This window comes from Triturus cristatus, chromosome 7 (genome assembly GCF_964204655.1).
Source record: "Triturus cristatus chromosome 7, aTriCri1.1, whole genome shotgun sequence".
Classification (NCBI taxonomy): Eukaryota; Metazoa; Chordata; class Amphibia; order Caudata; family Salamandridae; genus Triturus; species Triturus cristatus.
This window is the reverse complement of record NC_140590.1, coordinates 1,349,824,387-1,349,849,697: the sequence shown is the minus strand read 5'-3', so window position 1 is coordinate 1,349,849,697 and position 25,311 is coordinate 1,349,824,387. Positions and strand designations below refer to the sequence as shown.

Sequence of the window (25,311 nt, the reverse complement as noted above, 5' to 3'; positions counted from 1 at the left end):
AGATAGTCATGCAGTCGTATCTTGGCTAGTGTGACCTGAGGATAGGGCAGGCATGCGTGCTAAAAGTGTAGATACCGGGTAGTCTGAGGCTAGGATAAACAAGAACGAAGAGGCTGCCAATTGTCCTTTTGTCTGGCAGAGGGGGGCTGTAATGTGGCGTAGACCTTGCTTGTTAGGTCGAAGTATGTCATGCTTCGTAGCCAGGCCTTGATGATAGGCCGTGCAGCATTGCCCCAGTGAATTGCGATCTCTCGTTTTGCTAACAGTAAATCTGTGATTTGTTATAGGGATGGGTGAAACCTTGCCCAACAGTGCTAAAGAAGACGAGGGGTCTAAGGTTAGGGAGATCATTTTAGAGAGGGCATTGAACACTTCAGTCCAATATGTTGCAGTAGCTGGACAGTTCCACGTTCAGTGCGGGAAGTCCGCTACTCAGAAACTGGCATTTAGGATATAGGAATGACCTGAAGGGGTCAGTCTTGGCATGTCCAGCAGGAATGGTGTAGGAATTGGAAATGGAGCAGTTTGTGGCGGTGGTTCAGGGATGCTAATATAATTTGTGCACAGCAGAAGGCCCAATACTTGTCAGTGATGGGGTATGCCAGGTCCTCCTCCCAGCGTCGATGCCCCCTCCCCCACCACCATTCTTACTGTTTTTTAAAGCTATGCAAGCACTGTAGAGCTTGGCGACCAGGTGTGACTTGTCCAGGTCCTGTATCAAAAGAGTGAGAGGAGGAAAGTTATCGGGTGCAAGGGGATAGGAGGGCTTATAACACAGGTTGATAACATACCCTATGATCTATTACAGATACATTTATCCATGAATGTAATGTCAGTATGTGTGGTATCATCGGTGAGCGATAAGGCATGCCTGTCTGGGAACAGATCCCCAAAGGTGTGAAGACTATGCAGAGTCAAGGTTTGTTGTACTAGCTTTTCAGCCTTTAGTGGTAGCCAAGGATTTGGAGAGATGGGTAGTTCAGTATAATATAGAAAATAGAAGCACAGCGTATTGCTAAGCTTTTGTCATGCCCAGCAGGTGGTAGATAAAGTCTGGATGTTCTTTGGGTCCAGCTTAAGACCCAGGGGTAGTAGGGTATTTAAAGGTATAGGATTGCCAGATCCTGTTCCAGTTTAGCGTGAGGCAGTTGGACATCTGGTTGAAACCAACTATATGCAAAAAGAGCTTGAGCGGCCAAGATATAGATGCGAAAATCGGGGCTGGCGAAGCTGCCACGATTATGTGGGAGTATGAGGGTGTCCCAGGCAACCCGGAGTCTGCTGTCCGCCCATACCAACTTCAAAAGTTAGCTGTGCAGCGTCGGAAGGAGTTCGACAAAGGAATAGGAATATTTGTCAATAAATACAAAAAGCAAGGAAGGACTGTCATTTATATGATGGCGATACGGCCCGCTATCAAAAGGGGAAGTTGTATCCAACGATCTACATGTGTCAAGAGTCTGTCAGTGGCGGGACCGAAATCTAAACAAATGACTTGTTCCCTATCCTGAAGTAAGACAATGCCCATGTATTTTTTTTTTTTTTTAAGAATAGATTTTATTCGTCAATAAGCACATAAAATGCAGGCCCCTGATGTCCCAGAGGTACCTGCCAAAGCATTGCAATCATGATATTATTGACCTTTTACATTAATAGAATACTTAAAGATGCACTACATCTGAAAAACGATCGACCAGTTCACTCTCCCACTCCAAACCGTAGATTTGCGCGTCTATCCGCACCCAGGCTGCCAAGGGCTCCATAGCCAAGCCAAATAGATACGGGGACAGGGGGCACCCCTGGCGTGTTCCTCGTTGTACAGGGAAAGTCGCCGAAGTCGCCCCCGCTAACCTGACCGAGGCCGTGAGCTCTGTATATAGAAGCCGCACGTAAGTTCAAGCGTGGCAGCAGCAGGAACAGATATCGTCAGCTGAGGGAGTCGAATGCCCGGTCCATGTCCGCCAGCAACAGGGCTGCTGGAACCCCCAACCGCTGTACCTCAGTAATCTCAACATGGGCCCGCCGAATATTATGCCGCGTAGCGCGGGATGGCATAAACCCCGCCTGATTCGGGTGGACCAACGAGGTAATGTAAGGTAAGAGGAGGTTGGCCAGGGCCTTCTCCAGGATTTTTGCCTCCACGTTTAGGAGGGAGATCGGACGATACGAGGCGTGCTCCTCCTGGGGTCTGCCTGGCTTGTGGAACACCATAATTTCAGCGTGCCTCCAGTCCCGAGGTAACAATCCACTGTCTCGAGCCTCCTCTACCACCGCCGTGTAATGTAGACCCAATTGGAGGAAGTACTTCTTGAAAAACTCACTTGGGAACCCATTGGGGCCCTGGGCCTTTCCCGGGTTGAGGCCTCCCAACGCCTCCCCAAACTCCTCCACTGCAAGCGGGAGATCCAATTTAGTCCTAGCCGCCTCCGATAAGGCCGTAATAGGGTGATCACGGAGGAATCGCTCTACTTCCGTTCCCGTGAGGCATTCACGGGGAGTATATAGGCCTGCATAGTATGTAGCGAAGCTATTAGCGAGCGCACCTGGGTCCGCAAGAGGCATGCCCTCCGAGTCTACTATCCCCGGGAGATCCTAGGTACGATGCACCCCCTGACACAGCCTGTGTAGCATTGCGCCTGATTTATCCCCCCACTGGTATACCCGACTCCTGGTGGCCAGCCAAGTCTGACGTGCCTCATCCAGCAAGAGGGAGCCGTACGTCTGCTGTGCGTATAATAGCCGCCGCCGGGACACCTCGAACACCCCCCCCCCCCCGTCCTCCCGGCCCCTACTCTCCAATTACGTGACCTCGGCCTCGGCCTCCGCCTTGACCAGCCCCGCTCGGCGCTCGCGGCGGGCCCCGCGCAGTATGAAATGTCCGCCCCGCGAAGTGTCGGCTTCTGCGCCTCCCACAACATATCTGCCCCAGACACGGAACCCACATTCAGTGTCAAGTATTGATCTAGTGCCTTAGTCATGTGAGCCCTATAGTCGTTTTGTTGCAGGTGCCACACCGAGAGTCACCAGCGAAACGGGTGCCCCGTGCCCCCCATTCGTACAACCGCCGACACTGGGGAATGATCCGAGAGTCCTCGCGGAAGAATCTCCGCTTCCTCCAGACGGGACTCCGAGAGGAAAATGTAGTCGAGGCGGGAGAAGGAGCCGTGTACCGCCGACAAGAATGTATATTCGCGGGCAGTGCTATGGCAGCGCCGCCAGGCATCCACCCATGCTAGGCCCCTGACCAGCGCATCGAGTTTCGTCGGCCCACCCTCCCCTCGCCCTCGACCCACCCCCGACTGCCGGTCCCTGGGGAGATCCATCACATCATTCCAGTCTCCCCCTATAATTCCCAGAGCCTCTGGGATGTCCGCCCAGCGCGCCACGAGTTGCTCAGCAAATGTCCAGGACAGGGGAGGGGGGGCGTATACGCTACCAAAAACTACATGTTCCGCCCCTATCTGCCCCAGAGCAAAGATATATCTCCCATGTGTGTCTGCCCAGGTCCGGTGATGCGTATATGGGACCCACTTATGTACCAATATGCCTACGCCCCTGGAACCCTGAACAAACCCCGAATGAAATACTTGCGTGTAGCCATAGTGCTGGAGGCATAAAACTTTCGTCCCCAATAGGTGCGTCTCCTGTAGGAGCAGTACATCCACCACTGCCCTCTTCGCATATTGCAGGATAGCCCCCTCTTGATTTTGTCTAGGGCACCCCGGACATTCCAACTCAACACTTTAATTGTGGCTACTCGCTCACTAGTCCCCCGGTAATCTGCCGCCATGGGAGGAATGACAATGGTATGATATCAACAAAGAGACCCCGGCGTCCATCTCTGCCCATGCCTAACAAAAGTGCGGTCAACACCCAACCCAAAACCCCCACTACCCAACACACCCCTCAATCCCGCCTCCCCCTCCCCATACCTCACCAACGCTGAAGTACCTGTCGCGGTGAGAAGCATCCCAAGGCCCCAATCATGAACCTCAGGAGTCCCCAACCAATGGATCCCCAACTTGCCCCCCACAGCTAAAACACAGAGACCCCACCCGCAACCTGCTACGGTGGTATCTGCCCTTCACTACATTCCCCGGGCCCGAGGCCACCCCGCGCAGCAGGAAGACCCTGCGGCCAGCCCACGTGGCAAAGGCAAACAAACCCCGAGCCCATGGAGCTCCCGGGCCCTCAGGAACCAGACGGCAGATGACCAGTCTCCGAGTCAGCCCTACGCCGGGCCCCCCCCGGGCTTATTGCGACGATCTGGAACGCCATTGTCTCTTTGCATTGGTTCCCGCCGCCTCATTCTGGGACGAATCCTATTCCCTACCCGGGGGCGTATGAGGACGCAGCTTTACTGTCTCATCCGTCCATTTGAAGACATCCCCCGGCGAATCAAAGAACAATGTACGAGACTCGTAGACAACCCTCAGGCGAGCCGGATAAAGAAGGGCATAGGATAGATGAAGCTCTCGCAGCCGAGCCTTAGCCGCCAGGAAAGACTGACGCTGCTATTGGACCATGCGCGTGTAATCCGGGAAGACAAGGATACGGTAATTTTCAAAGTGAAGGGGCTCCTTCTCTCTGGCCTGGCGGAGAATAACATACCTGTTGTGGTAGTTAAGGATTCTGGCAATGACTGGCCGTGGACGGGCCCCCACCGGCGGCTTCTCGATGAGTGCTCGGTGCGCCCGCTCCACCACGAAGCAACGGGACAGCGAATGAGGCGGGAGCCAGCCCTCCAGCCATTGGGAAAGAAAGCGCTCCATGCTACTCCCCTCGCAGCCTTCCGGAAAACCCACAAAGCGCAAGTTGTTTCTGCGGGCCCGCCCTTCTGCGTCCTCGACCCTGCCCGCCAGACCCCGCTGGGTCGACTTCAAGGCCGCCACCCGTTTCCTCAGCGTCGCCACCTCATCTTTCACTCCCGACACCCTAGTTTCAGTCTCTGTGATGCGGGCTACCGCGTTGCGTAGATCCTGGCGCAGCAACATCACATCCGAGCCAACTGCCCCAGTCTTGGCGTCCGACATGTCCCGGGACTGCGTAATAGCTGCTAGGAGGGCAGCGTTGTCCGATGGCGCCGCCGAGGGTCCCCCCGCGGCCGCCCCAGCCACACCCGGGCCAGTAAATTTTTCGATCGGCCCTTGTTTCGCCACGCCTCCGCCATGTTTGTCCTTGGTCATTGTCGCAGACCCCACTCCTAGGCCACAGCCGCTCAAGACCCGGCGGACCCGAGGGTGGGCCGCCTACGATGCCGCCTCTGGGATGTTGCCCCTGCTAAGTGTCTTAGGCGCCAAATGTCCGGTGAGAGCCGTAGAGATCAGGGTCCTGACCACCCCGCCCCAGGCACCCAGTCGCAGTCGCCTGGTCCGCGGGTCCCCGGCCTATTCTGGCCTAGGCCCGATCACCGCCAGAAGGATCCGGCCGCCACCTCTCAAATAGGGCCCTCGGGGAAGGGCGCGACGTCCGCACCCACCCCGCCGGCCAACCGAAGCCGGTCCCTCTGTCGCGGGGGTCCAGGAAGCCGCAGCCCGCCCTGGCCGGATCACTGTCCGTACGACCCTGCCGCCCCCAACGAGTCTCCTCACCCCCTGCGGTCCGACTCGGCGACACTGATGCAAGGCCCACTGCCCGGCCCGAACACTCACCGCACCTCTCCGCCAATCGCGCTACACCGGGCCAGGACACCCCAGAAATCCTCCGCAGGTCCCCTCCAGGCCGGGCTGAGTCGTCTCCACCCAGGGCACCACTCCACCGCCACCGTCCGGCCAACGCTGAGCTCGATGTGGATCTCCACTGCGGCTCCGCGCTCGAAGGCCAGGCCCCGCCTCTCCACGTACTGGAGACCGCGGCTCACCGCGCCACGCTAGGCCTGAGGGTGTCTGGCGGCTCGCATGGGACTCCAGCCCTCAAAAGTCGCTCAGGCTGCCACCGCTGTCCACCGCCGCCGTCGCGCAGGGCACCCCAGCCCCGGGGAATCAGGATAATTTGCAGGATATCTTGCACGGGCGGGCGGGAGCCGACTCAGAGCCCGTCCACCATCTTGGCTCACCAAGCCACGCCCCCAATGCCCATGTATTTATTGGAGTCTGCGGACCATCTGAAAGGGTATTTGCGAGTGGAGAAGTGGTAGTGTCGATGAGGGGGAACAGTTCCGATTTCGCTCAATTGATGCATAGGCCAGAAAGGCATCCAAACCGGACAATTTCCTGCACAGTAGGGTGCAGGTTGTTCGAGGGGTGCCGAACGAACAACAGTATGTCATCGGCATAAATTGAAATAAGGAGCTCTCCGGATTTAAATTGAAGACCTAGATGCATATGTCGCTCCTGTAGGTGGCATATTAAGGGATCCATGGCTATAATAAATAATAAAAGTAAGAGCGGGCAGCCCTGCCTGGTGCCGCGGGATATAGCAAAAGACTTCAAAAGGGAGCCAATGATACAGATACGAACTGTGGTATTTGAATATAACAATGAAATGACCATGAATCTGTCAGGAATGCCAAGTTTCCGGAATGCCAAGTTACCGGAATGCAGCGTGAAGGAAAGGCCATTCTAGGGAGTCGAATGCCTTCTCCGCATCCAAAAGTGCGACCACCGATGGAGTGTCCGGAACACCCTAGTCAGAACGGAGAAGATGGCATGAAGGTTGAGTGAGATGAATCTGTGGGGGTATAAAACATGTTAGGAGAAAGCACCTTTTTGAGCAGTATTGCATTGGGGTGTGGGGGGGGGGGGGGAGAGAGTATCCCGCTTTCACAGACTTTGGCATGGACCTCTAGCAAATCTGGTATCGAAATGTTTTTGTATGCTTGGTAGAAGGCGCCAGTAAGGCCATCAAGGTCAGGGGCCTTCATTTTATACAAGAAGTCAATTGCCTGGGCGATTTCCTCAGCAGAGAACGGCTCATTCTGAAACTGCGATTGTCCGTTAGTAGGCCAGACCATGGCAATCATCTTAAGGTAGGACTGGTGCATTGCGGGCTCTGATGACGGGCATGAAGTATACAAAGATTTGTAATACAAGACAATTTCGTGAATTATACCCTCATTGGTTGTGACTCTGGTGCCGTCATCAAAGAAAAGTTTTGCATTGTGTTCTGTGGCTTGAGGTGGGCGCAGGAGGTGAGCTAAAGTTTGCCCGGGTTGTTCCATAACCTCACAGGGTTTAAAAGTAGGCTCAGTTTGCCACCCAAGATGACATCTGTCTCGAACTTGTCTAAAATAGTTGATCTGTTGTTCAAGAAAAGGGAATTGTCAATATTTGAGGCATATATGTTTAGAAAGTGACGCCTTCTTCCCATCGGGTCGATGAGGGGCTGCTGTGACCCAGCTGTTTGCAGAAAGTGAGGACATCGGCCAGGGTGTTAAAAGAAGCATGGTTTACGTTCCGTCACCACCCGGAGTCTAGCTGGGTTTAGCATACTGTATTTCAACCCATGCTTCCTGAGTAGTACCTTTGCGTCGGTGAACTTCTGTCTCGTCTCCTGCACAGCGAGGTTGAAGTCTGGGTAAATTGAAATTGTTGCCCCCTGGTATTGCAGAGGGGACTTCTCTCGGACCAGTCGCAGTGCAGTATCCCGGTCTCTGTAGTTCAAGAGGCGCGCCACAATGGGGCGAGTAGATGCTCCTGGTCTTGGACGTTGGCCCAAGGATCTGTGGAGTCTTTCCCATTTATCATTTAGCATCTTTTTATTGCTAGTGCTGAGATGAGTAAACAGCTGCAGTTAACCAGGGGGCCACACGTACAGGTCAGGAGGGACACTTGCAGCACCCGGGCCGTACTTTGAATATCAGTGATTTAAACCAATCAAACGTGAGCCTATGTCGTTTAGGGTCTCCACAACTCATGACTGAGGAGCGATCTAAGAGAGACCGGGTACTTTGGGTAACTAGCACCAGTTGGCAAACAGGAGGGTGGGACAAGGAGAGGCAGTTTGTAGCACTATGTGCGGAAGATGTCCCCAGCACAGACCCTGAACAGCAAGGTGGGGGGGGGGGGGGAGGGGGGCAGCGTCTGTGATGAAGCAAGCAGGGCAGAGTCGACACCACTGACACAGTTTATGGAACTGTTGTGGAGCAGCAGAGCACTGGTGATGGCGCTGCTTCACACCCCTGGGTGTTATGGTTCGAGGAGCAAGTTGTACAGATGATGTGAGCCGGGGGACCTCTGGAGTTATGTACTCACTGCTGCAGTAGCTCGGCGGTCAGGTATTCCTGCCACAAGCCTCCGGCATCACCGTGGCAGAGCAGTGTGGTCTCGGATTCTTCCCAATGTTAGTCGGTTGAGGCCTTGATGGATGCCGCAACCCTAGGACGTGGGCTGTTGGTTCTGGATCTTTATCGCAGTGCAGCCATGACAGTCGACGGCTTGGCCACTCCCCCCGACCGAGCCTGACATTTGACCTCTGACTTAGAACACACAGCAAATGTGACAAGATAAGAACAACATTCAAAGGCTCATTTAGAAAAAGGAGGACTCTGGACTCGTTTAAGAATTCAAGGAGCATTGGTGAACAAGCTTCGCTCCACAGGAGGGTCTAAAACATGATGGGGAGCCTAGATCAAATAAAACCTGCAAATAGCCAGCGAATGGGAGTTACAAACCACAAAGCCAATGGAAGGCAATGGGGAAATTAATTCTCAGAGAATCTTTGAGAATGTCCACAAAGTCTTATCGCACCTTGACAGCTGCGCTGGGGTAGGCTTTGACCTAAAAAGTGCACAGTCTGGCATAGAGCAGTGTTCTATAGACTTCAATAGCCAAGAAATTCCTTTATTTCCACATTCACAAAAGAGCACAAATGAGCAGTTAAACAATTATCTGTACATTGTATGCATAAATATTAACACAGTATGGTTCTCACACTTGAGTCACTGTTTTGGGCTACGTTGATGACAGAGCTGTCCTTACGAGCTCGTGGATTAGTCAGACAGAGACCTTTCCTGAATGAAGACCAGATTTTAACGCAGAAGACAGATATTTTACCCATTGTGGGTTGGAATTATCACCATATAAGAAAGGAATATACCAAAGATTGTAGAGCCTTGAGAAAGTTGCGAGACGATTTCCCAGTGTATGCGACAAAACATGTGTCGGCTGAAGGAAAAACTATAAGAATAAAGAAAGAAAAACATGAAACTCAAAATACTGTGTTAATATTTATGCATACAATGTGCAGATAATTGTTTAGCTACACTATAGACATGTGCTGAAGATTTCCTTTGTGTATTATGTGGCCTCGGCCGCAATTTTGGGGAAGGTCGGTGGTTCTCCTCACCTTACAGCACCGTCCAGAATTAAGAATCTATTGAATCTAACATATGTGCGATTTTCCTGAGTGGCGTCGTTTCACCTAGCTCAATACCACTGTCCGTTCAAAGGTCACAAATGAGCAGTTACCTGCTTGTGCAGCAATATATGCAAACATCCAATCACTAGTTTTCAAAGTAAACTAGAGACTGTGCCGATGATTTAAAAAATGGTAATTGGCATGGTAAAGGCAAAAACAAGCTCTACCCCATAACAGCTTGTGTTGGTGTGCTGCATTTTGCTTATGCCCACATACTAAGTAATTAAGCAAATTATTTCTTGATTAATAGAAATCACATATAAATTCATAGCAAATTTCAGTAGTATTTTGTTGATAAAAAATAAATTAGTCCTTTTTTGCCAACCCCCTATCCTTTGTTAAATGTGTAGTTTATGCCATAGTTTGTTAAAATCTGGACTTTTAATTGTCTCTAAAATTTCCATGATATAATTCTCTCTACATAGTTAAAGAATAATCCTGTTATTTAAAAGAGGGAAATAAAAAAAGAACGTGTGTGCAGTTACTGAACATACTGCTAAGTTCTGTTCTTTTTGTTTTAGAATATCTTTCTGTATTTAGATTGTCTTCTGGAACCGAATGTTCATAATGGAATATCAGTGCATAGCTAGGGAGAAAATAAAATAAAGTTTCTAAGCACATAGCTGAAATACGATGGTTTAACTGCCCCCTCCCTGCTCTTTGTTCATTGTCCTTCAAAGTATTGCACTTCGATATTACACAGAAATATTCCTTGCCTCAGACGATCGTAATCAACCAGCAAATGCAAGAGCTTCACACCCGCCTATGGTGCTTCAATCTAGGATATTGCACATAACAATTCTTTCTCTCTGGAGTGCACACATAGCTGGTGATTGTAACAAGATTGACCAACTGCTTGTGGTATTAAAACTGCTATGAAAAAAACAAGGAGACCCAAATACAATCGGTCAGGGACCTTGGGTAGGTTAACTGTTTCTAAAGACAATGGTCCCTAGACAATAATCCGATTCGAGTTAATAAATATAGACTCAGTCAGTACCATATAACTCTGTCCAGCCGAACAGGGATTTAATATGTAATCAAAGAATGTTTTACAAGTAATACACGGAAAACCATATAAGTGGGACACAAGCCTGCATCCAATTTAAGGAGAAAGGACGCACAACATAAAGTAAAGGGTTCAGGCAAAAAGAGTATGTTTGTTTAGAGCGCATTTCAAATGAAACAAACTAAATATACTTGAGACACCATTACACATTTAACATCACAATTTGAAAAGTCTATATGGTGTACAAAGTGTCGACGGTGTTTTGATCCCTTAAGTAGATGCAGGGATCATCTTCGGGACCTTTATATTAGCATGCTTGGTTACAATAGCCTGTAATTGCAAGAACCATGGGAAAAATAAAAGGAAGAAAAAGGAAAAGACATAACATTGAATTAAAATTCTGCGTGATGTGTGGCGCTACTGAAAAAGAGAACGTGCACGTTGATCAACCGTGCTATGTCATATAAAGTGAAGAAAAAGGATAGGGAAAAGAAGAGAGTTGTGCCAGGGATCAGGTAGGCGGTGATAGTATGATCTGGCAAGTCGTGGGAGAGATGGTGAAAATAATTCTATCTGTAGCCGTGAGGTGGGTTAGGGGAGACCGAGAAGGCGCAGGAAAATTGAGGAAAAATGAGGAATTGCTGTTACCTATATGGTGGCAAAATTGGCCAGTGGACGTACGCCCTGATTGGAGAGTGTGGTCTCAACGTTGAAAGAGTGTTCGTAGTGCACAGTGGCACTGGGGGTAATCCTGGAAAGGGATAGGAAATCACTAATGGCGCTGTAATTAGCGATTGAGTGCGCTGTTAGTTGATGTGAGGCTCAGACTTGCCTATCCCATATTGGATGAGGTGCTGGAATGCGCAATGGCACAAGAGGGAAGAGCCCAAACAATGAGGAAGATGCTGGGACTGGTGGGGAGCCTTCTGGATATGAGAGGGCGTAAGATGTCTAGCACGTCGTGGCGGGGATGCGTGCTTCCCAGGGATACGTTATATGAGCACTCACGGTCACGATAGGGTAATGACTTGCCAGGATCTAGAAGACAGCAGTGATCAATTTGGAGATAATGCACACCACGTTCTGAAACGTGCAAGAGTTTTAGGCGTGCTTACCGAAGGCTGGAGTGGACATGTAGAAGTAAACGAGCCGCATTTGCTGTCTCGAGTCAGGATACGAGCCAAAACTAGAAGAGCGACATTGGGGGGGGGTTTATTAAAAATCATTACCAGTTATTCAACAGAACGAAAATGGCGTGCAGGATCAGTGTGCTTACCGGGTAGGGTCTCGATCTTGTCACAGCATCTGCTTCCGGTCACAGATGCATGAGCCGGGCTGGAGAGTATATAAGGAGTTCCATAGGTGGAAAGGCGGTTGGGTGACCAGAAGGACTAGAAATGGAAGACGGACTGAATGAATGCAAAAAGTGCGGCCATCTCCACAACCAAGTGTCCTTGTAACAAGATTTACATCGGTCAAACCACACAGAAGGCACGTATACGGATCTGTCAGCACCGCAGCAGAGTCCAGGGAAGACATGGCTTGGCAGTTCGGGCTGGACTGTTCCCAAGAGGCAGAGGGTCGAGACTGATTTGCATATGGCCATGTCTGAACTGGGGTGGCGTGGTGAGCAAAATAACGATGGATTAAACCCAGATCTGTGAGTGGGGGTGAATGTTTTGCCAATGTGCAACATTCCGTCCATCATCTTGTGTGCTTTGCTGTTCGCCCTATGTGGGAAGGGTTTGCCCAGACGTGGGTCCCGTGCTCACTACGCCACTGGAGTCAAGCTATCCTGGCTGAAGAGGGGTGAAACCCCGAAACCGGTCCTAGGATGCTTGATTCCGGTCCAGGGAAGACATGGCTTGGCAGTTCGGGCTGGACTGTTTCCCATGAGGCACAGGGTCAAGACTGATTTGCATATGGCCATGTCTGAACTAGGGTGGCGTGGTGAGCAAAATAGCGATGGATTAAACCCAGATCTGTGACGGGGGGTGAATGTTTTGCCAATGTGCACCATTCCGTCCATCATCTTGTGTGTTTTGCTGCAATACACCAAATACCTCTCTTGTTGAACACTTTCAGGAAGCAGGACACACTGAAGAAGATATAAGATGGACAATCATCAGCATTATTAAACCACCACCAAGGGGTGCAGACATCTCTCAGCTCCTTATCAAGGAGGAGCTAAAATGGATTTTGAGGACTGGAAGTATCCTCACTGGACTTAATCGCCTGGAGGATTGGACTTCTTTGATCCGATTTTGACTATAATGAGTATCTTGGCGTTTTTTCCTTCTAACCGCCCTATTTTTTATGGTTCCAGCAGAATTGCACTGTTATTTTAAAAATGCCGTTTTCCCTTTCTACCAAGTGTTGTTGACCAGGCATTGGTCATTTCCTATTGCACCCACCACATTTAAATATTTAGGTATTCAAATATACAGAGAGCCACAGGATCTATTAGAAGGTGACCTAGGCCGTGCAATCAAGGCGCTAAAAAACAAATCACATTCTGGACCTCACTACCACTTTCAGTGGCAGGGAGAGTGGCCATTTCTAAAATGGTTATGCTCCCTAGATTGCTTTACTTCTTTACCAATTTACCGATAATAAGCTCGATACATATATTTAAAACGCTAAACACACTGTAAACCAAGTTCATTTGGGGTAGAGGGCGAAGGAGAGTGGGACTGTCAAAACTACAACTGATTACAGACCAGGGAGGCATGGGTGTTCCAGACTTCCAGGCATACTGTTACGCCAGCCAGCTCCAGTGGCTTTCTTACCGGATAGCTGGTCGCCACTTGCAAAAAATAGGCTTGTCCTACGCATTGGACCGGGCTGCATTGGCGGAGAGGCCTCTGCTGCATTTTCTCTATAGCCGTTCCTCGCTGGGACGGTTGCCCCCTGCGTGTGCCACGGTGGTCCGGATCTGGCGGCAATCGGTCAACTCTATCGGATGGCGCGGTAGGCTTACGCGGGCCACCCCTTTGTGGCAGGGTACCCTGCTCAAGGAAACAGCGAATTTGGAGGGCTTTCGTTATTGGGACGTAATAGGGATCTCCACGTTGGGGGATGTAATGAAGGGGGTGTCGCTTAAATCATTTCAGATGTTGCAGGCTGACTTTGAGCTGCATAAATCCCAGTTTCATAAATATCTCCAATTGAGGCATGCCCTCACGCCTAGCATCCAACACCTAGACACTCTGCCAGAGTTCCACCCGCTAGAGGGTAGACTGTTGATGTGGTACCTCGGGGATCACAAGATCCGACAGATTTATCAGACACTGACGACCTTCATGAACACCACCCTAGATAACACCAACGAGGCGTGGCAGCGAGATATCCCCACACTCACGGAGGATGATTGGGTGGAAGCTATCGCGGGTCCGCGAGATGCGGCGGTAGCCACCAAATACAATTCAAATACTTGCATAGGGCGTATTACACTCGGCACCGCCTTTGGCGCATGCACTTAATTGAGTCCCCCACGTGTCTTCGCTGCGGCGACGGGGATGGTACATTTCTCCACACGGTGTGGGATTGTGGTCTGCTGCGCCCGTTCTGGGAGGCGGTTCTGTCCTGCTTGGGGGGGGGGTGCTGGGTTGGGAGCTTCCCCCTGATCCCCGCTTAACACTGTTGCACTGTACCGAGGAGATAGGGGGCAATATCTATAAGCGACACCTCCTGTTTCTGGGTTTGACGCTGGCCAAGCGAGATATTGCCCAGCATTGGAAGTCCTCTGCCCCGCCCCCGGTTCAGGCCTGGAAGAGGGCATTGGATCGCTGCATGTCCGCGGAAGAGGCGGTATTCCTGGCAAGGGGTTGTCCGGCCAAGCATGGTAAAGTCTGGAAGAGATGGGCGCGATATTGGGGCATCGTATTGTCTGTGCGGGAGGGTGCAGTGCCATTGGACCCAATAGAGAGACTAATCAGAGCCCCGGTGGCTTCCCCTCCGGGGCCCCGGGCCCTAGGAATTGAGGGAGAGTAATCAGAATATGGAGCACATGCTGTTAGGAAATGTTGCATATTTGTGTTGGACTCTGGACTGGTGTGATGTGCGGGCGGGGGGAGGGTTTGGGGGTCTGATGTTTTGCAGACCAGGGGGGGGTTGAACAAGGATGCTAATTCTCACTGTTCTTCTATCCATATTGGTACCGTGTATGGGGACGAGCTCCCCGGTGTCCTTATAAATGCCAATAAAGTTTGTTGTCAAACAAAAAAAAAATAGGCTTGTCACAGGCAGCATTGGAAAAGGGAGCACTACATACATTGCTGTTGCCAAAAAGTAGGCCCCTGCTGTCGGCACCGCCACTATTAAAGGACTGAGCCCTTAAGCTCCTAATATCCCATTGTTGGGGATTTCTACACCGTCTGGCATCATTTTCTCTAGGTGTCTGACCAAATGGTCGAGCGAAGGAGTTACTACAGTAGGAATGCTGTTTGCAGACAGCATGCTTATGGACCATAACACTTTTGTTAGAGAGCAAGGGGTTCCCAATTCGCTATATATCCTCCATGCAGGTATCAGTAGATATGTGAGATGCACTTTGTCGCCTGACTGCATGGAACCCCAAACACATGAACTTGTACTCATGATTTATCTCGTGGGCAATGGGGGACACCCAACTAAATGGCTGTAAAGAAGCATCCGAACACATGCAGCAATTTCACTCCAGGAGCTTAGAGATAAATGGTCCACAGATAATGGGCGTGAAATATCGGACAAGGACTGGGAGAAGATTATGGACGTAACCCCAAATTCAAGCTGGTACAATGCATGCTTTTACACAGAGCGTACTTGACCCCACATAGAATGAGTAAAATGTTCTCGGGTACAGCAGATGCCTGTCCTAGATGCCCCATACAACCAACTGGGTTATTGCACATGCTATGAACATGTACAAGACTGGCACCCTTCTGGGCGACAGTTTACAAACTCCTTAATGAGGTAACACCGGGGATAGGGAAAGATACAGTGGAATACTGTATACTTTGGGCTATATAAAAAAGCGTAAGTCACAAGGAACGCAGACTGTTTGCCAATCTGATACTAATATTGGCAAAACGATCCATTACAATTTGATAGAAGTCTGCACAGCCTCCGGCGGCGTTAACATGGCATAGCGAAGTGGTCCGGTGGGGGAGGGCTTAAAGTATGGTGATAAGAAGAGAGGAAATTAAAGGACTGAGGAAAAACCCAATTTCTCTGGAATGGGATGCACTGTTGGAACGGTTTGTCTCTGCGGAACCTCCACTGCATTAAAATGCTAATAGCTATTGGGCTTTACAAATGTACTACGGACCCAATAAATAGCAGACCCCACAGGAACCTTATTAGAATGTGATATGTAAGAATACAAGTTGTATCCTAGGAACCATGGTCCACAATGAGTCTTGGTGGCCGTAAATAGGCTATATTAACACAATCGTGAGTCTGGGGAGGGTGGGTGTGTGTACTTCGATAGTTAATAGTGATAGGGAGGGGGGAGGGAGGTTGTTTGTTGGACTGAACCTTCTGAATGTAGAAGCAATAATGCCAACCAACTGCTACTATGCTATAATTATGCGACTTATGCACTGTCTCAATGATGCCAATTGAAGTGTTTTTATTTTTGTAAACCCAATAAAATATGTTAAAAAAAAAAAAAAAATGTAAAGTACAACATGACTTGGGTGTAAACACAATGCTGGATACCGGCATGCTGTTTCAACATGTGCCCAAGTTGAAAGGATGAAACATGCCATACAGAAAACTATGCATATGTAAATACACGTTGCTCATGGATCACATGCAATAAAAAAAAAAGCACATGATATCATTAACTGTTGACTTGGAACACTAGACCCTTGACTGACAACACTGACTACTGGATATTGTGCAATCTAAGTGCGTAGGGTTGTTAAGATAATAATTGTTCTAACTGACTAATTCCGTGACACGCTGTTTGTGGATTCTGTTGAAATACGCTACCGCGATTGGCTGAGGCTATCAAACCTTTACTTACTTATCTCTAGACAACATAATATAGTTGTCCATCTTTGCAAACATACAGATTTGTGACTTTTGAATATTTGTCTATATAGTACTCAACATCACGTTGGATTTTGCGCGCATCATTTTTTCAGCCTTGAAGTCCCGTAGTGCGTGTTCTCGCGATAAACATCGCGAGAACACGCACTACCGACGAAGGACGCGCTACGTCTTTTTCACTTTTTGTTATCGAACATCCCCTGATGAAGGCAAATCAGCCGAAATGCATTGGGATTACATTAAGCCATGACTGCTTATGAGTGTTTGTCAACCATAATGCATTCTGGGAAATGAAGTTTATAACAATTGTGGAATAACAACATTCATTAAATTGATCATTTCAAAGAACTAACTTACTTGTTCTTTACAACGTTGATATGTACCAGTGAAACCTCGTCACGAGGACTCCATAATCTGTGCCCGGGAGACATACCCCATGTGCATGGGGATGCAAATGTAAATGTAAATGTCAAGGTACTTATAGAGCGCACTGTCACCAGACGGACACCTTGCAGTGTCGCCTTTGCGGTTTCCTGGCGCTGATACTCATACCGCTGTGGAACCCCTTCTGGCTTTCCCTGTGAAGTGTCCACTCCTGGGCACCCCCAGGGTGAAGCCAGGCATCCTTAGCGCTGTTGGGGCCGGTGTGGAGGCTAAGCAAGCTATTGCCCAGAGTTGCAGCGTGGGGCCCATGATTAGAATAGGCACCGAAGCGAAAATAGACAGGTCCGAGGAAATTGAGCCCGAGCCCCGCCGAGGCGGGAATCGAACCCTGGTCCCTGGCCAGAACACTGCTTCAGGGTCTGCCACTCTAACCATTGAGCCACACTCCTCCACTGATATTCATCACATTCCTTCACTCCTGTTCGGTGAGTGATACCCTGGAGCACAAAACAGCCATACAATTTAGGCACAAATTCAGGTAGTGCGCACACTTCACCCTTTTTCTATTTTAAAGATGTCAGGAGACCTCCATGCGTTTTCAACAAGCACTGCCATCTGTGATGTACCTTCATTGTTCCTTTTAAAGAATGTCTTGAAATGTGTTTGTGTGCTTCAGCTAAACGCTGCAATAGAGACATCACTTCGGCCCCTCTCTGTCCTGTCCAGTGATGTATGTATGTTTTTAAATGAAAGTATGCCCTTCGTGAACCATAGTCCTGCTTCCTTTTGTAGGGCCTGTTTAGGAGCCATGCATCGAGCATAGACAATTACCCCGTAAAGGGCCTTTGTCATGATGTGTAGCTAAATTATGTAATGCAGCAGCCAAGACTCGCCTTCTCTTTAAATGGAATCTCCAGTATTGTTGAAGTTATTTAAACCTTGGACTGCAGACACCACACTAGTTAAGATACTGCAAAGTCTCTCAAGTGATGTTTGTGCTTGTGGCAAAATGTAGCTCCCCCGGCATCCAATCAAAGAGCCGTTACGTGATGTATATGTTTATCTAACTGAGATTCAGGGACCTGTTCCGGCATTCCCTGTAGGCATAGCCAATAGGTCTCGCCTTTGGGACCTTATAAGTGTTTAGCCATGCAACAGTTGATGTTGCACCAAGCATATTGTGCTACATAATTAAATACTTATAAGGTCCCAAAGGCGAGACCTATTGGCTATGCCAATGCTTGTTTAAAATAGTAGCTCACGATGTAGGGCCCCATTTCTAAAAACCACTGTGTTGCACATACAATGATTTCTAAGTAAACAAGTGTTTTGTGTTTTGTATGTGCTTCACAATCTATTTTCCCTGGTGCAAAAACGTTTTGTAACATGGAGTGGCCATAGGTTGTTTGCTCTGTACCACATTAAACCACACCTTGACTGGGCATGATTGAATGGTCGTTGCGGTATAACATAATTGTTCACAGTGAACCACATAAAATATTCCAATGAATACACATTTAAAAAGTATCACAGCGCACCTTATTGGTCATGGTTGGTGGATCACAGCGATCAGCATGTAGGATGAGTGTCCTCTCTGTAGAAAAGCATCCTTGGTTTCATAAACATCTGATCTGTCACTATTGTAAGTTTTAATGGGTTTTATAATAAACATATAATCCATTACAGAAGGCTTAGTCACAGGATATGCACAACAGCTGTATATTAGTATTCATGCATGATATGTGTTTAGTACTCTGACTTATTCTCATATATGACACTATTATAATTTTGTACTTTTTAAAAATACTTTTGAGGGGGGTTACAAAATATACACATTCTGAATGCTATGTTATTTGTGTACAATGTGGTATTGCTTTGTTTTTAAGTTTTACCCTGAAATTGATAGAGGCTTTTTGGTATCACAGAAAAAAATAAGCGATTTCACCATTTACCATCATCATTAACTCTTTTTCGCATTACTTAAAATGAATAAAAGTACAAAAAAGGCAGTTAGAATCATCCCTAGCAATGCATAATTAATTGTATTATTTTAAATGGTTTTGTCCACTGTCAATTATTCAAGCAGTAATACAGCCTCCAAATATCCAGTTCTTTAGACTTAAAATACAATATGCAGTTCATATAAAATTCATCTTCATCAGTTAGTCACATATTTCTAAAACTCTAAAATTCCTTATCACAATTAGATTATTTATATTATAAGAAATGTTTTAAAACTTGTCGCGAAGACTCCCGATTCTTTACAACTAACCATATAAAGGATGCAATCACTTAGCATCCATACGGGGTATCCAATTGTTGGATGAAAAATTCGGCTTCAAGATGTCTCAGGGAAAATGTTTGCAATAATGCAACAGTACATTTTTCTGCTCCTGGGCATAGAAAGAGCAGAAGAAGAAAATGTGCAAAGTTGCCTGTGGGGATTTTCCGTCACAAGGGCTTGAGGGGAGCTGAATGGTTGAATACAGGTTTGCATGATAGCCCAACATAAGCGGGATGTAATTTAGACAATACATAGTTAAGATAAAACGGTGCTGTGGATTCTCACCAAATAACAAATAAGACCTGGATCCATATATCACAGGGGGCAATTCCAGGTATGTAATTAAATTGCTCTCCCTCCTATCACTTGTGCTTTTTGCCTAACAAATCTCCTTTTAGCGTTGATTTTGGGAAGTTGCCACATAAGCCTGGAGTATCATAGAGTTTTACTAACCCTAAAGAGATTAAAGTCAGGCGGACATACCTCATCCATGGGATTCTATTTGCATGCTACAATTTCAGTATGTCTTTTAACACTGATTGATTTAGTTCAACTGAATTTCTTTGCCATATTCTGAGCCACAACAGTAAGAGGGCCAGTTTAATAGTGACACTAATATAAGATAGCCCCAATTCTGTGTGACAAACACAATTCGAACAAGTGCGTGGAAAAGAGATTAATTGCTTACAAAAACCATCACCTGCGCGTTGCAATACAGTAACATCAGCCATACCCCAGATTGCTGCCCCATAGGTTGCAGTAGATGTATATTTAGCTAGATAGAATTTTACCATTTCTTGGACTGGTTTAGAGCCTAGCTTTTTTTTAAAACGAATTATAGCAGCTGTACTTTATTCCAAAAGGTGTGATCTATTTGCTACCATATCCTTCTAGTTTAATCTAGAATCAAAGAGAACTCCAAAGTACATAAAGTTCTCAACCCGTTTTATTCTTTATTGCCCTATTGAGAATTTCACCCACTTCTTTGAATCATTCTCTACAACCATTACAAAGGATTTTGCTTCATTTACATATAAATCCAATTCCTCTATAAAGAGGTATACTTCCTTATGACAGTCTGCAAAGTCATTGTTAGTAAGACTGCGTCATCTGCATAGAGAAGAACAGGGAGCTAAGGGATTCAAGGATACGTGTATCCTTGCCGGTTTCCATCAAAACCTCATTTAGCTTTTTGTGTAAAGAGCAAATAAAAATGGGGCAAGTACACATCCCTGTAACGCCTTTTTCTACGTTAACGGCTTCGAGCATTCTCCCTATTTCCCATATAGAACAGTAGCTGTTGCTTCCGTATAAGTTGTCTTATGGATACAATTATTCCGGGCTCCACTCCCATATCTTCCACTATGGACCATAGTTTACTGTGTGTCACACAATCAAAGGCTGCAGACAGATCCATAAAGGCCATACATAATTGGCCCCTCTTTGCTATAGAATATTTTGCGGCCATCAGGGACCAGTTCAACCACTGGTCTATTGTGCCCTTTCCCTTTCTAAAGCCATATTGAACCATAGTGAGGAACTTCTTTTCTGTTACTTACTCTTCAAGTCTATTAATTTGGCTGTACAGTCTATTAGTGAGATCAGTCTATAATTTTTTGGATTATGACCATCCCCCTTCTTGAAAATAAGGATGATTAAAGATTGTTGTACGAGGGAAATGTCCAGCTAACTATAACACCCCTGAAACTTATGGTTTTTTCAGTGAACATACATATACATATATATATATGTTCTTCACTGCTCTTATATGAACAAGGACATGGCATACGCAACAGCAAAACATATGGCATTATGTCAAAAGAGCGACTGGAGAGCGATGAGTTTCTTTGGAATACATATGGTATCATCAAATGAGCGTGGAGGGAATCGAATGAAAAAACTTCGTCAAATAGAATCAAAGTGCATAATTCGACTGAGGACCAAGACCCCGAAAGGGATGAACAATGATGAAGAACTGTATGTTCATTTGAACTGAGTATAAAATGTTTAAGATAATCGGGCATTAAGAAAGTAAGAAATTGATCACCTGTGAGACCCACCCAGCTTGTAGACTAGGGTTCTATACCCAGATACGCAGATAATGACATCTAACTTAGTTTAAAGAAATGTGATTCTAAGAGAATAATGATTTCATGAATATAGAAAAGGTACTATACGATATATATTCAGAAATTGCTAAGTCGCTAAGTTTATGATTTATCTAAATTACAAGTGCGATAATACTGCAAACGCCAGGAACATTAACTATAATGCACAAAACAGTTATGATATGTAATAACTTGTTGCCTAAAGACTTTCTTCCTTTAAATATATAACATTTGGTTGATAAAACTACAAATCCCATAATGCCACATGACGGCAAAAATGGTATATATTGTAGAAACAGAAGAGGGCTCACTGACCGTGAACAAAGCCCGGAGGGCTGAAACGCGTTGGTCTGAGTGTTTCAAAATAAAAAGCTTAAATTGATGTTCCTGTGTGCCGCGTCATTTGGAGCAAAATTAATAATTGGGTCTGGATCCGACCCCTACGCAGAGCACCCGCGAACGAGCGCGCAGGATCTTCATGGATCACATTGTGGCAAATGGAATATTGATCCGGCAGCGCCCACTCCGCTACGAGAAGGAATTTGCCTCGAAGATAATCACCGCAGGTTGAGCGTCGATAGACGGGGTCAGAGGACGCCGCCGATTCGGGAGTCTCCCGGGAGGTGAGTGGTAAACAATTTGATACAAAGTAGCGGACTGCAGCGGCTCGCTTGTCAGCTGAGAATAGAACCGTTCCGTAAACAGTACGGCGGTCGTGAGGACAGCGAGTAGGAACAGCAGCTTGGCAATAATTTTGACGATTCTGAAAAACTCAGTGGTGTGCATAGGCAAAGTATCATCTAAAGCATTAGGAAATGGAGGCGCGAGCAGCAAAACGTGCAAGCAAAGCTGCAATAATGTTCAAAAATCCAGTGGAGTTACAAGCTGAAGCGGCAACCACGAGTGAAAAGAATAAAATACCCAGCACCTTTAAAACAACTATTTAATGAAGGAAAAAAACTGTATAAAAAGGAAATCAACAAAAGTTGGGAAATCATTGCCCTGGAAAACTACATAGAAGTTAACAGAATACCGAGAGGTCTGCGTATTTTCACAATGCCCACACACCCAGACACTAAGGCTGAATTACTAGAAGAGTGGGTGGAAAATAACCAACAATGTTCATTAAACATGATGCGCATCTTGATAAAACATGCAAAAATAGATGTGATAGAGATCACAAAGAAAATCGAGGAAATTGAGGATCTCATAAAGCAACAAACCAACAAAGACGACATTGCTAAATTACGAAAAGAAATGGACAGCAGACTTGAGAAGTATGAAACAGAAATTGAGGAGCGCAAGCAACGCAAATTTAAAAGGGACGAATATGACTATGCCCAAGGTAGGATACTAACTTTTGCCAGACGATTCGACACACTCAAAGAATTTTCCAAATCAACAACAACAAGGAACTCCTGCAAGCAGTATTGAGTCTGATGTGAGCGATGGGGAATTATCGAGTGCAACATGTGAAATGGCCCCAATGAATTTTTTAGAAGAAATGCGACTCATGAACTTGGACAAAACACTAACCAGAGGAAGGGGTCGCGGAAGAACTTCGAATCGAGGACGGGGAAGAGGAACAATGAACAATGGACAAGACCAAGGACAAGAAAAACTAGAAGAGCGAAAAGAAAAAAGACCCTATTCTCTAAGAAATCGCAAGTAGAGAACCTAATCATCAACCTGTCACACCACGAACTTACTAAAGAGGAAACATCGCTATTAAACAAAGGATTGTCCTTTTGCCCTGAAAGCCACTTCAATTACACTCAAGTCAGGATTGATTTATACAAATATGTCCGAAAATTGAAATTGGCTAAAATACATGCGAATAAACCAGCAGCAAAGCCAATGGAAACGACAACATCAACAAAGCAGAATCATTTGGAATGGACAATAGAGGAAATACCAGACCTGCAAAACATGTTCGATCTAATGTATAATCAAAACAATGAAGAAATTTCAGAAACACAGTTAATGAACCATCTTGACGTGGATACTGACAAAAGAGTTGATAGTGGCCTAAAAAGAAAATCTAAATACTGTCCATCTTTATCCTCTGGAAACAAATTTGATTTATTTTCAGATGCCATCATTGAAGAGCTCGACAAAATGCCGAAAAAGAGGAATGAAAAACAAAGAGAATCTCACAAAAAAGGAAAGGGTAGCGATAAATAATTTGGTGGAGAACAACAAACTTACTATCAAACCCGCTGATAAAGGGGGAAACATTGTCCTTATGGACACACAAGACTATGTGAATGAAGCTTTACGCCAGTTAAATGACACAACCAACTATTGTAAAATTAATATAAATCCAATCAATAAAATGACAATAGAATTGAATGAGTTTTTACAATCATGTCATGGAAAAAATCTATTAAGCGAAGATGAATTCAAATTTCTTGCAAATGATTTCCCAGTAATACCCACAATTTATTTCCTACCTAAAATTCACAAGACCTTAATCAACCCACCAGGGAGACCAATAGTTTCATCTTGTGAATCACTGTATGAGAACACTTCACAATATGTGGACAGTTTTTTGGCACCAATCGCAAAATCAATGAGCTCGTATATAAAGGATACGGGCGACTTTCTTCGAATTCTGGAGGGAATCACTTGGTGTGAAGAATACCTTTTAATTACGATTGATGTGGTATCTCTCTACACCTCCATAAGGCATGAGGTAGGACTCAATGCTTGCGGCTACTTTCTAAGACAAAGGAACATTTCGGAATTACAACACACGAAGATGCTACTCCAAATGATCGAAATGTGTCTGACCAATAACTTGTTTTTCTTCAATAAACAGCTGTACAAACAACAGTGCGGCACTGCCATGGGCATATCTTTTTCACCAAACTATGCCAATATCACGATGGGGTGGTGGGAGAAGATGATAGCCTGGAACTCTGAAAACCAAGAAGATCTGGATAGGATAATACTATGGGTCCGATACATTGATGATTTATTCATAATATGGAATGGACCATCACAAAGTTTCAACGAATACTATTTGAAACTAAGCAATAACGACATTGGTTTATTCTTTACATGTACCTCAAGCAAGAAGGAAATTGATTTTCTAGATACCAAAATCTACATTGAAGGTAACAGAATTCACTCCACATTGTTTCGCAAAAAAACAGCGACGAACAGCATACTTCATGGGACAAGCTTCCATCCAATGAGCTTGATCACAAGTATCTCATATGGTGAATTTACTCGGCTAAAACGCAACTGTTCTGAACCAAAAGATGCAGAAAATCAAATTCTGGAATCAATGAGCAGATTAAGAGCAAGAGGCTACAATGAGAGAAACCTACAAAAAAGCAAAAATAGAATTGATAAAAAAAATCAAGAGCAGAAATCCTAACACCAAAAAGTAAATGTCAAGAAAAAGATCAAGCACCACGATTTGTCACAACGTACAGCAAGGAAAGCAGCCAAATTATGCGAAAAATCAACAAATATTGGCACCTTATCTCTGGGGACCCAGACATAGGGAAGTTACTAGGAGACAGACCATTGATATCATACAGAAAAACGAGATCTTTGAGAGATACCTTGGTACCTAGTCACTTTAAAGAAAGAGAACCAGAAAACTGGTTAGATAAACAACAGAAAGGCTTCAGAAAATGCAACATGTGCAAGGCATGCAAAATTGGTAAAAATGTAAGTTCATTTAAGGAACCCGATGGCAAAATGTTCAACATAGACCAGAAAATCTCATGCACTTCAACTTATGTTGTCTACATAGTGGAATGTAGATGCGGGATGCAATACATCGGCAGCACCATTTGCATGTTAAAAAAGCGAATCCTGGAGCATATAAGAGCAGTGAAGAACAAGGACATGGCATACGCAACAGCAAAACATATGGCATTATGTCAAAAGAGCGACTGGAGAGCGATGAGTTTCTTTGGAATACATATGGTATCATCAAATGAGCGTGGAGGGAATCGAATGAAAAAACTTCGTCAAATAGAATCAAAGTGCATAATTCGACTGAGGACCAAGACCCCGAAAGGGATGAACAATGATGAAGAACTGTAGGTTCATTTGAACTGAGTATAAAATGTTTAAGATAATCAGGCATTAAGAAAGTAAGAAATTGATCACCT

General features: G+C 46.2%; 1 protein-coding gene across 2 annotated transcripts in view; it reads left to right on the top strand.

The window, feature by feature from the left end:
• The window catches only part of TRPC4AP (transient receptor potential cation channel subfamily C member 4 associated protein), a 749,627-nt gene that overhangs the window by 67,999 nt on the left and 656,317 nt on the right, over positions 1-25,311 (top strand). The window lies entirely within an intron of this gene.